The 15557-nt window shown below is 45.7% G+C and overlaps 1 long non-coding RNA gene across 1 annotated transcript in view; it reads left to right on the forward strand.

The window, feature by feature from the left end:
• Positions 1-15069, forward strand: part of LOC130273727 (uncharacterized) — a 37670-nt gene extending 22601 nt beyond the window's left edge. Inside the window, exons 2-3 of the long non-coding RNA XR_008844105.1 lie at positions 2853-2940; positions 14792-15069. This is a non-coding gene — a long non-coding RNA (uncharacterized LOC130273727). The remainder of the gene's footprint in view (positions 1-2852; positions 2941-14791) is intronic.
• Positions 15070-15557: the final 488 nt, after the last annotated feature.

The raw sequence follows: 15557 nt of genomic DNA on the forward strand, positions 1-15557 counted from the left end.
GCTTTTCCGATCAAGAGACTGATGACGAAGGCCCCCTTAGCTTGTTCCGTCGAGAACTGGTCAGACATAAGCTCCAAATGCATGGAGTACTGTGTAATGAAGCCTCTACACAACTTGGAATCTCCATCATTCTTAGAGGTAGAGGTAAGAATAGCTTGGAGCCAGAAGACACTGCAGGAACAGGTGGAGGAAGTGGAACAGGTTGCAGTTGCATGATTAATAGCTGTTGCATCATAGCAGACAATTGAGTAAGTTGCTGTGCCTGTTGGGCCAACTGCTGCAACTGACGAACCACAATGGATGGAAGATCCAGGGCTTCTGGCAGAGGTACCTCAGCGGGATACATGGCCGGATCTTACTGTAACACTCACGGTTGGAAGACAGGAACATTGGAGGTAGTGGATCCGCTGGACCTGTTTGGCAGATGACCCTGGTCATACAAGGGTGATGAGTCTAAGGTTCCACTGGTTTTCACCAGAACCCGCTGCAAAGCGGGATGGTCTTGCTGCGGCAGGCTGCGCCCAGGTCGCTACCCCTGGCACGACTTGACCACACAGGCGGCTGAGGAGATTCGAGGCACAGGAGGGATACAGCAACTCGTAGTCAGGATAGCAGAAGGTCAGGGCTGGAGGCACAGGTGCGTAGTCAGGAACGTAGCAGGAGGTCAGTGGGCAGGCGGCACAGGAGCAAGGTCAGGTTACAGAACAAGGGGTCAGAAACACGGCAAAGCAAGTCAGAATAACACTTTCTCAATGGCACAAGGCAACAAAGATCCAGCAGAGATGTGTGGGAGGAGCAGGAATTTATAAGCGAGACACAGGTGTAAAACTACTTATGTGCAAGAGGCCCTTTAAATCTTATAGCTCCGGCGCGCACGCCCTAGGAGATGGGGACACACGCCGGAGCTGAGAGAAAGGGGAGGAGACAGGAGAGGACCAAGTTGAGTGACAGGCTGGGATTCGCATGCGGACACGTCCCATGATGCGAATCCCAGGCCCGCCGGCTGGAGGAGAGAGCAGGGCAATGCGCTCACGGCTAGTGTGAATCATAACAACTTATACTACTACTACTACTCCCCTCATGGAACAGTCTCTGTGCAATGATGGCAGTAGTAGTAGGAGAGACAGCTCCTGCTGGGGACTCGGGCAGCATTGTGCTCTGCTCTCTGGCTGGCAGGTTCCCAGAATATGAATGAACATCAATGTTAAATTTTAAATACCCTTCTGAGAGCCGTGAATGGCCACTTGGTGCTGGCCATTCAGGGCTCCTGGCAGGGAATGTGAATTTGAAGAAAAGAGTTTGACATATTCATCGCCGGGGAGTTGAGTGACCCGGAATGCAGCCCGCTCCCCTGGTTTATAAGTTATGATGATCACAGCTAGTCTCAGAAGTGAGACATGATGCAATCAGTTCCTAATGGGAATAGAAGTACAAGCGCTACTGCAGTTACCACAGCAACCCACAAACTCCCACAGCTGGAGATGACTACTACACCCATAATGGAAAAGAGTATGCTTCATGATGGGAGTGGTAGAAGTGCTGCAGCTGGGAAGTAAAGTTTAAAAAACAGTAGACAATGTGGTAGACTACGGTTACGTGGTAGACTACAAAAACTTACAGAACTGGATACATCTATTTGTGTAAGTTTTTATATAGTAGGTCTATGTATACAGTTTGCTGTGCAGTTGTATACTGTATGGTTTTCAAATAGAAAATGTATACGTAAACCGTATAGCAAAATTGTGATGTGAATGCACTCTTACAAGATTTTTTTTATTTTTTAAGTTACTAAGGCAATGTTGATATCTTTATTAAAGGTATATTCCAAGATTTTCTTTTTTTATTTAACTATGCTACATGGGCAGTAAAGTTAATGTAGTTTAAAATAACGTTTATGTACCTGTGTTTAATGGCTGGTCCCGCAATTCTTATGTGATCTTTGCCCCGATATTCGTTTTGAGCAACATAAAAATTTGTGTTGTCCCAGGTTTTCCCAGATTGCAGTGAGACCCGAGACATTACATCACTATTCAGAAAAAATAGTGGTTAAAGAAGTCAGTCTGCTTCAATGGGTGGAGTGACCACTGGGTGGGAGGAAGATCATTCTCCACAGGGCTGCAAGGAATTGTAGTTTCAAGCACAGCACAACATGCAGGCAGCTCAGCTGTGCAGTAATTGGTGGGGTGGCTGATGTGTGGGAGGGGAAAAAGTGACCTCACACTTACAAACAAGGGGTCCTGGGACTTGTAGTTTGAGGGGGAGAACTCCAACAGGAAATATCCATTTCACAAAAAGAAAGCAGCAGCGTTATGGTGGACTCACAACACAGCCATTTAGCCCCAAGACAAGCACAGATCCTTCCTAAGCATGGCTATTACTGTCTGGCAGATCAGTACCTAATTCACCTTGGATGACCCCTTCAAGACCTCTGTTTACAGCCACTACATTGTATTGCATCAATGCATGAACAACATTAGCATTGACCAACAGACCACATTGGCTTACAAAATAGCACAATTTTTTTTTCATAGAAAAATTTTAACTGCAATTGAAAACTTCCACAGGAGACTTAGATGCAAATGTATGACATCTTGAGTTCACATTCTGTGTTTTGAGTCTCATTTTCAGTCGTAAACGGCTAAAAAAAAAAAAAAAGGACCATAAATAAAACGGCTTTAAAAATAGTATATGTAAAAAAAAAAATTGCTAAAAATAAATCTCTAAACAATGCTCAAAAACTGTGACATAAGACTATTTTATGCATTTGACCATGTATTAAACAGTTGTGGCAAAGTAGAGTTATCTCACAAAATATTTTCCAGGATGCTTTATAAATAGTTTTTTCTTTCTAGAGAAAGGAGGTTTGAACCCTGAAGCTTGTGCAAGGTAGAGTGTGTTTTGGGAATTGAGGAAGAACAGTCAGGATGAAAATAGGACATGGTAAAAACGGGCATGAGAGACATGAGAGAAGAAAGCAACCCAAAGGAATGAACCACACTTATCTCTAAGGGAAAAAGTTATCTCCTGAACACAATGGGGGACATTTATCAAGGGATTTAGAGCTCTTTTTTTGCTTACAAAAGTCACACAAAAAGTCGCATTAGCACCTAAGCAATTTTTTGTGCGCCTTTTGGCTATAAGCAAAAAGCTACAAAAGAGTGTACGAAAGTAAATTTTTATTTTTTACTTTGCAGTGGTCAGGGATTTATCAAGTGCGAAAGTCGCACAAACACTTGCAAGCCCTCCAAAACAGCGTAAATGTAAGCCAGCTCTGGAGCTGGTGTACAAAACGGCTTTGGAGAGCAAATTTTTATATTTCCCGGCTCCAGCGGGAAATATGATATTACAACTGTACACAGGAGCCCGGGCTGGCATCACTCTGCAGCCGCCCAGGCTCTGTCTGATTCTATCCCCGCTACCCTAACATAATGACGGGGACACTGATTTACATCCCCCCTTGTCTCCCACCCGCCCATCGCACATCTCCTGCCCGCTACCTGTGGCAAAACTACAACTCCCAGCATGCCCTTACAGTGAGAGCATGCTGGAAGTTGCAGTTGTGGGGCAGATGACAGGCTTGTCACCTGCCATCTGCTGCAAAACTGCAATTCCCAGCATGCCCTTACTGTAAGGGCATGCTGGGAGTTGTGGTTGTGAGGCGGGTGACAGGCTTGTCACCTGCCCTCTACTGCACAACTACAACTCCCAGCATGCCCTAACTGTAAGGGCATGCTGGGAATTGTAGTTGTGGGGTGCCCCACAACTACAACACCCAGCATGTCCTTACTGTAAGGCCATGCTGGGGTTGTAGGGGGGGGGGGCAGGTGATGCATTGGCCGGCGACAATAAATGTATTAACCTATTTTTCTTTTTTTCTTCTCATTTCAGATCCTTGTATCCTGTGGACTACTTCGGATTCGGTGGACTGCGTCGATAACCAGCATTTTTTTCCCCTTTCTGTTTAATGTTAATACAGTGGTTAACAAGGGTTTTGTGGGGGAGTGTTTTTTTTTTTTTGGAATACATTTTTTTAAACGTGTTGTTTTTATTCTTTATTTACTTTACAGGATTAGTAGTGGAAGCTGTCTAATAGACGGAGTCCATTACTAAGCCTGTTCTTAGCGTTAGCCCCAAAAGCAGCTAGCGCTAACCCCCAATTATTACCCCGGTACCCACCACCACAGGGGTGCCTGGAAGAGCCGGAACCAATGGGCCTGAAGCATCAAAAATGGCGCTCCTGGGCCTAGGCGGTAACAGGCTGGCGTTATTTAGGCTGGGAAGGGCCAGTAACAATGGTAAAGGCAGGCTGTTGCTGCTTGGTTGGTATCTGGCTGATACTAAATATGGGGGAACCCTATGCTTTTTTTTTATTTTTTTTATATTTAAAGGGGTACTCCGGTGCTTAGACGTCTTATCCCCTATCCAAAGGATAGGGGATAAGATGCCTGATTGCAGGGGTCCGGCCACTGGGGACCCCCGTGATCTTGCACGCCGCACCCCATTTAAAGTAAGTCCCCGTAGCGTGTTCGCTCTGGGTCTGATTACTGTCGATCAAGGGGCCGGAGCGTTGTGACATCACGCTCCGCCCCCCCTCAATGAAAGCCTATGGGAGGGGGCCTGACAGCTGTCATGCCCCCTCCAATAGGCTTGCATTGAGGGGCGGAGCGTGACGTCACACGGAGGCGGAGGCGTTACGTCGCACACCGCCGGTCTCGTGGTCACCGGTAATCAGACTGATTTTAAACTGGGTGCGGCGTGCAAGATCACGGGGGTCCCCAGCGGCGGGACCCCGCCATCAGGCATCTTATCCCCTATCCTTTAGAGAGGGGATAAGATGTCTAAGCGCTGGAGTACCCCTTTAATTATTTATGCAAAAAAAGCATAAGGTTCTCCCTATTTTTATTCTCAGCCAAATACCAACCAAGCAGCAACAGCCTGATGTTACCAGGTTGGGCTAGAGCCATTGTTACTGGCCCTCCCCAGCCTAAATAACACTAGCCTGTTACCGCCTAGGCCCAGGAGCGCCATTTTTGATGCTCCAAGCCTGTATGTATCGGCTCCTTCGGGCACCCCTGTGGTGGTGGGTACCAGGATAATAATTGGGGGTGAGCGCTAGCTGTTTTCGTGGCTAACACTAAGTCCCGACTTAGTAATGAACTCCATCTATAAGATAGCTTCCACTACTAAGCCTGTCAAGTAAATACAATTTTTAAAAAACACATGTTTAAAAAAAATTTTATTCCAAAAAAAACACTCCCCCACAAGCCCACGTTAACCATTTTATTAACATTAAACCAAAAAAAGTTGGTCATTGTACTCCTCCGAATCTAAAGTAATCCACAGGATACACGGATCTGAAATGAGAAGTAAAAAAACTAAAAAATTAGTAAGTACGTTTAGCGGAAAAAAAAGGGGTTAAAAAAATGCAATGAACACACACACACACACACACACACACATATATATATATATATATATATATATCCGAGTCTTGGGTCCAGACCCAGAAGCCTCCAAGGACATCAGAGCTTCTAACAAAGCAGCAACTGCTCAGCTGTAGAGATGTTGCGAATTGTTCGCCGGCGAACAGCTCCCGGCGAATTTCACATGTTCGTGTTCGCATCGCCGGGTGAACATATGTTAAGTTCGATCCGCCCCCTATACTTTAACATTGCAGTAAACTTTGACCCTGTGAGTCAGAGTCAGCAGACACATTACAGCCATTCAGCATCAGTCCCTCCCTTCCAGACCCTCATACCTCTTGCACGGACGCCATTTTAGCCTCAATCAGCATGCTGCAGGCTTAGGAAGTGGAGGGTTAGAGAAGCTGCTCCTGCTGTATAGGGAAAGCTATAGCTAGGTTGCTGCTAGGTGGTGTAGTCAGGGTCCAGTTTACTCCTAAAGCACGAGTGTAAAATCTGCTTTAAGAACAGCACCCAAAAAAGCCCTTTTTAGGGCTGAAAGATATCAGTCCTGGTTGGGAGGGAACCGCTGGTTAAAAGGGGTACTCCAGAATCAAACTTAAGTTCCTTCAAGCAACTATCTACTACAGTATTCTAAGGGCTGAAAGATATCAGTCTGTTAGTCTTGCAACAGCTGGAGGCACCCTGGTTGGGAGGGAACCGCTGGTTAAAAGGGGTACTCCGGAATCAAACTTAAGTTCCTTCAAGCAACTATCTACTACAGTATTCAAAGGGCTGAAAGATATCAGTCCGTTAGTCTTGAAACAGCTGGAGGCACCCTGGTTCTGAGGGAACCGCTGGTTAAAAGGGGTACTCCAGAATCAAACTTAAGTTCCTTCAAGCAACTAACTACTACAGTATTCAAAGGGCTGAAATATATCAGTCCATTAGTTTTGCAACAGCTGTAGGCACCCTGGTTGGGGACCACTGCTTAAAAGGGGAAATCCGCTGGCAAGCTTTTTTGCTCATTGTCACACTAGTGCAAATCACATTAGGTGGGACAGTTGTGCAAATTAAAAAAAATCACCTTTTTTGGCTGTTAAATAAAATCAGCCGTCACTGTTAGTTCACGTCACAGTTGCCGTTTTTCCTGCCTGCAGGGCAAATTGTGTCACCCTAGTGCAAATCACATTAGGTGTGACAGTTGTGCAAATTGAACCAAAAAAATGACAGGCAGAGGAAGGCCACCCCGCAGGGGCCATCAAGGTGCTGGGATTCCCTTTGGCCCTAGAATGGCCAGTGTTCAGAGGCCACGTACCCTGAACCCCCAAAGTTCTGAGGACTTCCTTGACTGGCTATCACAAGACACCCAATCTACTACTAAAGCTTCCGCTCGGAACATTGACGCACCATCCTCCTCTTCTAGCTTAGCTTCGGGCACGTCTTATGCTACCACTTGCCCGCCTGCCGCCACCACCAACACTAGCACCACAGCAGCTTTACTTGATCCGTCAGAGGAGTTATTTACACATCAGTTTGAAGACATGAGTGATGCACAACCATTATTGGTAGAGGATGTAGTTAACAGGGATATGTCTCAGTCAAGCAGCATTACACAAATGGATGTACGGTTTGATGATGATGTTGTACCCGCTGCTGCTTCCTTTCTTGAGGTGTCAGATAGCGGTGAAGGTGTTGATGATGACGATGTGTCCGTGGATGCCACATGGGTCCCGCTAGAAGAGAAGAAGAGGGGGAAAGTTCAGATGGGGAGACAGAGAGGAGGAGGAAACGAGTTGGAAGCAGGGGGAGGTCGTCGCAAGGAGCTAGTGGCACAGTCAAACAGCATGCATCGGCACCCGGGGTCAGCCAGACGGGACGCCAATCAACGCATGCTGTTGCCACCACCAGAATGCCGTCATCGCAGAGCTCAGCAGTGTGGAATTTTTTGTGTGTGTCTGCCTCTGACAACAGCGAGGCCATTTGCAACCTGTGCCAGAAGAAACTGAGTCGTGGGAAGTCCAACACCCACCTAGGCACAACTGCTCTGCGAAGGCACATGATGTCACATCAAAAATGCTTATGGGATCAACACATCAGTACAAGCAGCACACAAAGTCAAAGCCGCCATCCTCCTTCTGGTCCAGCATCTTCAGCCAGGTCAACCACTGCTGCCCTCCTTGCCCCCTCTCAACCATACGCCGCTCTGTCTCTCGCCTTGAGCAGTTCCTGCTCATCTGCCCACAATCAGGTGTCTGTCAAGGAGATGTTTGAGCGCAAGAAGACAATGTCTCAAAGTCACCCCCTAGCCCGGCGTCTGACAGCTGGCTTGTCGGAACTGCTAGACCGCCAGCTTTTCCCATACAAGCTGGTGGAGTCTGAGGCCTTTAAAAAATTTGTAGCCATTGGGACACCACTCATACCTGGTCTGCAAAGCATGGTCAGGGCAGGTATATCACCTACACTGCTCATTGGGTAAACCTGGTGACGGCTTTGCAGAGGAGTTGGTGACACCACCACGACTTGCAGGCAGGCCTGCTGTCACCTCCTCTACTCCTCCTACTCCATCCTCTTCCATAATATCCTCGGCCGAGTCCTCTTCCACTGCTGCTTCTTGCTCCACATCACCGGCACCCCCCCCAGCTCCCCAGGTGCTATTCCACATCCCGGATACGGCAGTGTCATGCCATCTTGGGGTTGACTTGCCTCAAAGCGGAGATTCACACCGCACCAGCGCTCCTGTCGGCCCTGAACGCACAGGTGGACCAGTGGCTGACTCCGCATCAACTGGAGATCGGCAAGGTGGTTTGTGACAACGGAACAAATTTGTTGGCGGCATTGAGGTTGGGCAAGTTGACACATGGTGCCGTGCATGGAACATGTGTGTAATCTGATTGTACAATGCTTTGTGCTCAAGTACCCAGGCTTACAGAATGTCCTGAAGCTGTCCAGGACGGTGTGTGGCCATTTCAGGCGTTCCTACACAGCCATGGCGCACTTGTCAGATATCCAGCGGCGAAACAACATGCCAGTGAAGCGCTTGATTTGCGACAGCCAGACACGTTGGAATTCAACACTCCTAATGTTCGACCGCCTGCTTCAACAAGAAAAAGCCACCAACGAATATTTGTATGACCGGGGTGCTAGGACATCATCTGCGGAGCTGGGAATTTTTTTGCCACGTTACTGGAGGCTCATGTGCAATGCCTGTAGGCTCATGAGTCCTTTTGAGGAGATGACAAACCTGGTCAGTCGCACCGAAGGCACCATCAGCGACATCATACCGTTTGTTTTCTTCCTGAAGCGTGCCCTGCAAAGAGTGCTGGATCAGGCTGTAGATGAGCGTTAAGAGGAAGAGTTGTGGACACCATCACCACCAGAAACAGCCTTATCAGCATCGCTAGCTGGACCTGTGGCAACGCTGGAAGAGGATTGCGAGGAAGAGGAGTCAGAGGAGGAATGTGGCTTTGAAGAGGATGAGGAAGACCAACCACAGCAGGCATCCCAGGGTGCTCCTTGTCACCTATCTGGTTCCTGTGGTGTTGTACGTGGCTGGGGGGGGGGGGGGGGAAGAAGATTATACCTTCCCTGACATCACTGAGGAATAGGAACGGAACAGGAGTAGCTCGGCATCCGTCCTTGTGCAAATGGGGTCTTTCATGCTGTCGTGCCTGTTGAAGGACCTTCGTATAAAAAGAATGAAGGAGAACGACCTGTACTGGGTGTCCAAGCTACTAGACCCCCGATATAAACATAAAGTGGGAGATTTATCAAAGGGTTTAGACTGGTTTTTCCTGTCTAAATTTGTCGCACAGAAAGTCGCAGTCTAAATATGTGCAACTTTTCTGCGACTTTTGCTGTAGAGGATTTTTAGAACATGATGCATGCTAGTCTATTTTAGACGGAAATGCATTGGAAAATGCATTGGTGCTGAATTTATCAAGTGCGACTTTTGTGCGACAAGTCGCATCTGCCCAAAATACACTGAAATGTCAGACCATGTTGGAGCAGGTCTAAATGCAGTTTAAGCTGTAGACCCTGAAGTCTGAGCACAGAATTTATCAAGGGCTGTGAGACCTTTGATAAATTAGGAGCACAATAGACAGGAGACTACCACATACGCTGGTCTATAAGCATACCCAGAATAGACTAGATTAGTAAATGTCCCCCAAAGTGCCTGACATGTTACCACATTACAGCAAGGCGGAAAGGATCCAGCAGGTCCAAAATAAATTAAGAAGTATGCTGTACACAGCGTATAAGGGTCATGTCACAGCACAACAGGGATCTAACAGGGGAAGAGGTGAAAGTAATCCTCCTCCTCCTCCCACAAACACGCCAGCAAGGACAGGAAGCTGTACAGACATGCTGTTGATGGAGGACATGCGGAGCTTTTTAAGTCCTACGCCTCGCCACAGCCCTTCAGGGTCCACCCTCAGAGAACAACTTGACCGACAGGTAGCAGACTACCTGGCCTTAACCGCAGATATCGACACTCTGAGGAGCGATGAACCCCTTGACTACTGGGTGTGCCAGCTTGACCTGTGGCCATAGCTATCCCAATTTGTGGCCTGTCCTGCTTCAAGTGTCCTGTCAGAAAGGACCTTCAGTGCAGCAGGAGGTATTGTCACTGAGAAGAGGAGTCGCCTTGGTCAAAAAAGTCTGGATTACCTCACCTTTCTTAAGATGAATGAGGGATGGATCCCGAAGGGACTGACACTGGGCGATACATTTGACTGAACAAGGCCTGATCAGATGAGCTGCCTTGACCTAAAAATGGTCCACACGCTGCTGTATTTGAACTCTGAATGCTGGATGACTTGCATGACTTATCCGTCACCAACTAGGGTTCAAGCCGCAATGTTTTAGGGCACTTTCTGCCTGGCAAAACAAACAGAAATTTTTCTGCGGCTGCAACAATACCAAATTTTCCAGCCAGGTGTACATTCCTAAACTTTCTGGCCTCTGCTGCTGCACTTGTTAATTTGCTGCAATTTTTATGGCCGCTGCTACAGCTGAGACAATACCAAATTTTCCTGCCAGGTGTACATGCCTAATTTTTCTGGCCTCTGCTGCTGCACTTGTTATGGTGCTGCAATTTTTCTGGCTGCTGCTACAGCTGCGGCTGCGACAATACCCAATTTTTCATCCATGTGTACATGCCTAATTTTTCTGGCCTCTGTTGCTGCACTTGTTATGGTGCTGCAATTTTTCTGGCTGCTGCTACAGCTGCGGCTCCGACAATACCCAATTTTTCATCCATGTGTACATGCCTAATTTTTCTGGCCTCTGCTGCTGCACTTGTTATGGTGCTGCAATTTTTATGGCCGCTGCTACAGCTGCAACAATACCAAATTTTCCGGCCAGGTGTACATGCCTAATTTTTCTGGCCTCTGCTACTGCACTTTTTCTGGTGCTGCAATTTTTCTGGCTGCTGCTACAGATGCGGCTGCGACATTACCCAATTTTTTATCCATGTGTACATGCCTAATTTTTCTGGCCTCTGCTGCCGCAATTGTTATGGCGCTGCAATTTTTATGGCCGCTGCTACAAAAGCGGCTGCAACAATACCAAATTTTTCAGGCATGTGTACATGCCTAATTTTTCAGGTACTCTCTGCTGACATCTCTGTCCATTTTTGCAACCGTGGATATTAGATGTATGCTAAGGGTAGCATGGTGGCTCAGAGGTTAGCACTGCTGCCTTGCAGCGCTGGGGCCTTGTTCAAATCCCACTATGTGCTGCCTCAAGGTGGGCTATAACTATGTGCTGCCTAATATGGGGGAATCTTATGTGCTGCCTAAAGGGGAGCTCTAACTATGTGCTGCCTAACATGGGGGAATCTATGTGGTGCCTAAAGGGGCAATCTAACTATGTGATGCCTAAAGGGGATCTAACTATGTGCTGCCTAAAGGGAGGCTCTAACTATGTGCTGCCTAATATGGGGGAATCTATGTGCTGTCTAAAGGGGGGAATCTAACTATGTGATGCCTAAAGGGAGGCTCTATGTGCTGCCTAAAGGGGGCTAAAGCACGTTATTCCAAACTATTTAGGAATAATAGGTGATTTATGCCCTTTATGGATTAAAACCAGACTCTGCATCAACTATGTAATTTTCCATGGGAGTTTTGCCATGGATCCCCCTCCGGCATGCCACAGTCCAGGTGTTAGTCCCCTTGAAACAACTTTTAAATCACTATTGTGGCCAGAAAGAGTGCCTGTGGGTTTTTAAATTTGCCTGTCCATTGAAGTCAATGGCGGTTCGCCCGGTTCTCCGGTTCACAAACTTTTGCAGACGTTCGCGGTTCGTGAACCGAAAATTTTATGTTCGCAACATCACTACTCAGCTGCAGTAGGCGATGATATATGTTTCCTTTTTTGTCTCCTCTTCCCTTGATTGTTTTCCATTTTTTTTTAAGTTACAATAATTAAATAGCTTTTAAAAAGACAATTTGACATCATCCATGCGACTTTTTTAAGCAAAAAAAAAAAAAAAAGGAGCTGGTAAGCCAAAATACAAAAAAAGCCTTGGAATGTTGGAATGCAACATTTATCAACAGGCTGAGACCTGTTGATAAATTTGGGATACTTAAAGGAGTACTCCGGTGCACACTTTTTTCATGTTATCCCGTCCGGGCGGCAAAATAAAAGAAAACGCACTTTATCTTACCTGCCAACGAGCCCCCGGAGCTCCGGTACAGGTGTTCGGTCCCCGGGCTGTATTCTTCTTACTTCCGGTTAGCCCGGCCCGTCACACGGAGCTTCAGCCTATCACTGGCCGAGATGGGACATCGCTGCGGCCAGTGATAGGCTAAAGCTCCGTGTGACATGCCGAGCTAACCGGAAGTAAGAAGAATACAGCCCGGGGACCGAACACCTGTACCGGAGCTCCGGGGGCTCGTTGGCAGGTAAGATAAAGTGCGTTTTCTTTTATTTTGCAGCCCGGACGGGATAACATGAAAAAAGTGTGCACCGGAGTACTCCTTTAAGCAGAAAATAGTAAGGAAAAAAGAACTACAAAAAGGAATACATAAGCAAACATTGATAAATGTCCCCCAATGTCAATCAAACTTACATTACTTAAATGTTACTGATGTTAAAATGTTATGCAAAAGGCAATAATAGTGGACAAAAAATAGAGGGTGTACACCGCACTGGAATTAATCCAAGGCCTGCAGTGGTAAATCCAGATAAAGTGTTCCAAGGCAGCACATCCAGGCTTTTATTTTACACCATGCAACATTTCAGCTGACTTAGCCTTTCTCAAGCCTTTCTCATTGAATTACTCACAACCTATAGGTGAGGTAGACACCGGTAGAGAGTGCCCACCATAATTCCTGCCCTGTTATTACATATTTCAGTTTGCCTGTGATTTTTTTTTAAATCCCGCAAAACTATTGCATATATACTGCCTTCTGTTTAATACTTGAAATAAGAAGAGTGACATTACACACAGTCACATAATTGAGGTCCTGCAAGATCCTTAAAGGAGTACTCCGGAGCACACTTTTTTCATGTTATCCCGTCCGGGCTGCAAAATAAAAGAAAACACACTTTATCTTACCTGCCAACGAGCCCCCGTAGCTCCGGTACACTCCGGTACAGGTGTTCGGTCCCTGGGCTGTATTTTTCTTACTTCCGGTTAGCCCGGCACGTCACACGGAGCTTCAGCCTATCACTGGCCAAGGCGGGACATTGCTGCGGCAAGTGATAGGCTGAAGCTCCGTGTGACGTGCCGGGCTAACAGGAAGTAAGAAGAATACAGCCCGGGGACCGAACACCTGTACCGGAGTGTACCGAAGCAACGGGGGCTCGTTGGCAGGTAAGATAAAGTGTGTTTTCTTTTATTATGCAGCCCGGACGGGAAAACATGAAAAAAGTGTGCACCGGAGTACTCCTTTAACCCCTTAAGGACCAAGGACGTACCGGTACATCCTTGGTCCTGCTCTCCTGATATAACGCGGGGTTACACAGTAACCCCGCGTCATATCACGGCGGGCCCGGCGTCATAGTGAAGCCGGGACCCACCTCTATTAGCGTGCAGCGCCGATCGCGGTGCCGCGCGCTATTAACCCTTTAGCCGCGCGCTCAGAGCTGAGCCGCGCGGCTAAAAGCGAAACCGAAAGTGGCCGGCTAGCTCAGTCTGGCTGTTCGGGATAGCCGCGGCTAATCGCGGCATCCCGAACAGCTGACAGGACAGCGGGAGGGCCCCTACCTGCCTCCTCGCTGTCCGATCGCCGAATGACTGCTCAGTGCCTGAGATCCAGGCATGAGCAGTCATGCGGCAGAATCGTTGACCACTGGTTTCTTATGAGAAACCAGTGATCAATGATGAAGATCAGTGTGTGCAGTGTTATAGGTCCCTATGGGACCTATTACACTGCAAAAAAAAAAGTGGAAAAAAAAGTGAATAAAGAATATTTAACTCCTCCCCTATTAAAAGTTTGAATCACCCCCTTTTCCCAAAAAAAAACAAAAAACAGTATAAATAAAAATAAACATATATGGTATCACCGCGTGCGGAAATGTCCGAATTATAAAAATATATCATTAATTAAACCGCTCGGTCAATAGCGTGCGCGTAAAAAAATTCCAAAGTCCAAAATAGTGCATTTTTGGTCACTTTTTATATCATTTAAAAATGAATAAAAAGTGATCAAAAAGTCTGATAAAAACTTCAGATCACGGCGCAAAAAATAAGTCCTCATACCGCCCTGTACGTGGAAAAATAAAAAAGTTATAGGGGTCAGAAGATGACAATTTTAAACGTATTAATTTTTCCTGCATGTAGTTATCATTTTTTCCAGAAGTGCGACAAAATCAAACCTACATAAGTAGGGTATCATTTTAATCGTATGGACTTACAGAATAAAGATAAGGTGTCATTTTTACCGAAAAATTTACTACGTAGAAACGGAAGCCCCCAAAAGTTACAAAACGGCGTTTTTTTTTTCATTTTTGTCGCACAATGATTTTTTTTCCGTTTCACCGTAGATTTTTGGGCAAAATGACTGACATCATTACAAAGTAGAATTGGTGGCGCAAAAAATAAGCCATCATATGGATTTTTAGGTGCAAAATTGAAAGAGTTATGATTTTTTAAAGGCAAGGAGCAAAAAACGAAAATGCAAAAACGGAAAAAAAAAAACAGTCCTTAAGGGGTTAAACAAGAGAGGTGAAGTGAAACTTACTGTATTTAATGCATGTATTGTATATAGTGTCTCTTTTCTGAACAAATTTTTTGCAGGCGCAGAGTTCTATAAATTCCCCCATTGTGTCTGTGTCTGGTTGAGCAAATGAATGAAACTAGAGATAGCCTCACAACTAGTGCTAATTTAGTATACAGTATGTGATAACAAAAAATAAAAAATGTAACATTTGATGAAAAGGTAAAAAAAAAAGAGAACGAAAGAAAAAAAAAGAAAGAAAAGAAAGGAAGGAAGGAAGGAAGGAAAAGAAAGAAAGAAAAACAGAAATGGAGAAAGAAAAGTAATGTCATACATCATAATTCACTAAAAAAGCCAATGGGATTTCTATGGTAAATAAATGACAGTTGCAGTTGGTAAAATGCACAAACATGCCCTATGGATCCAGCCACCTTGGAGATAAGTTTCCTAGCTGCAGTAACCTTTACACAATGATTTCCTTAAAGCAACTACCCCTTCTGAATTTGATCACTGAGATAAAATGCATTACAATTCCAGTTAATTAATTCTGCTCATACTGCAATTGGAAAATCAGGGAGAAGTGAAAAACAGATTATTATCAATGTTAAAATTGAGTTGAAATGAGCTTTATGACACTTAAGAAGGCTTGTTTTCTACCTACTGAATCAATGACCTTGCACCAGGTTTTCTTTTATTTTGTAATCTTGAATTAAACCCTTGGCCTTCACCATTATCACTTGTAATCCATTAAATTAATAAGGAAATATTGTAGTCTCTCTCCTTCCACAGTCATTTGGCCTAGTGAAATGGCAAAAAGTAAACACACTTAACACGGTCCAGCGAAAATGTATTTTCACACAGAGACAATGAAATACGCTATTGCCTATCACTTCTAGAAATAGCGTTTCTCCCTTAATCTATATATATATATATAACTCAATGTGTGTATGTGTATATGTATGTATGTATGTTCCACAAAAAATTCCAA

The sequence above is a fragment of the Hyla sarda genome, chromosome 5, assembly GCF_029499605.1.
Source record: "Hyla sarda isolate aHylSar1 chromosome 5, aHylSar1.hap1, whole genome shotgun sequence".
NCBI classification, from domain to species: Eukaryota; Metazoa; Chordata; class Amphibia; order Anura; family Hylidae; genus Hyla; species Hyla sarda.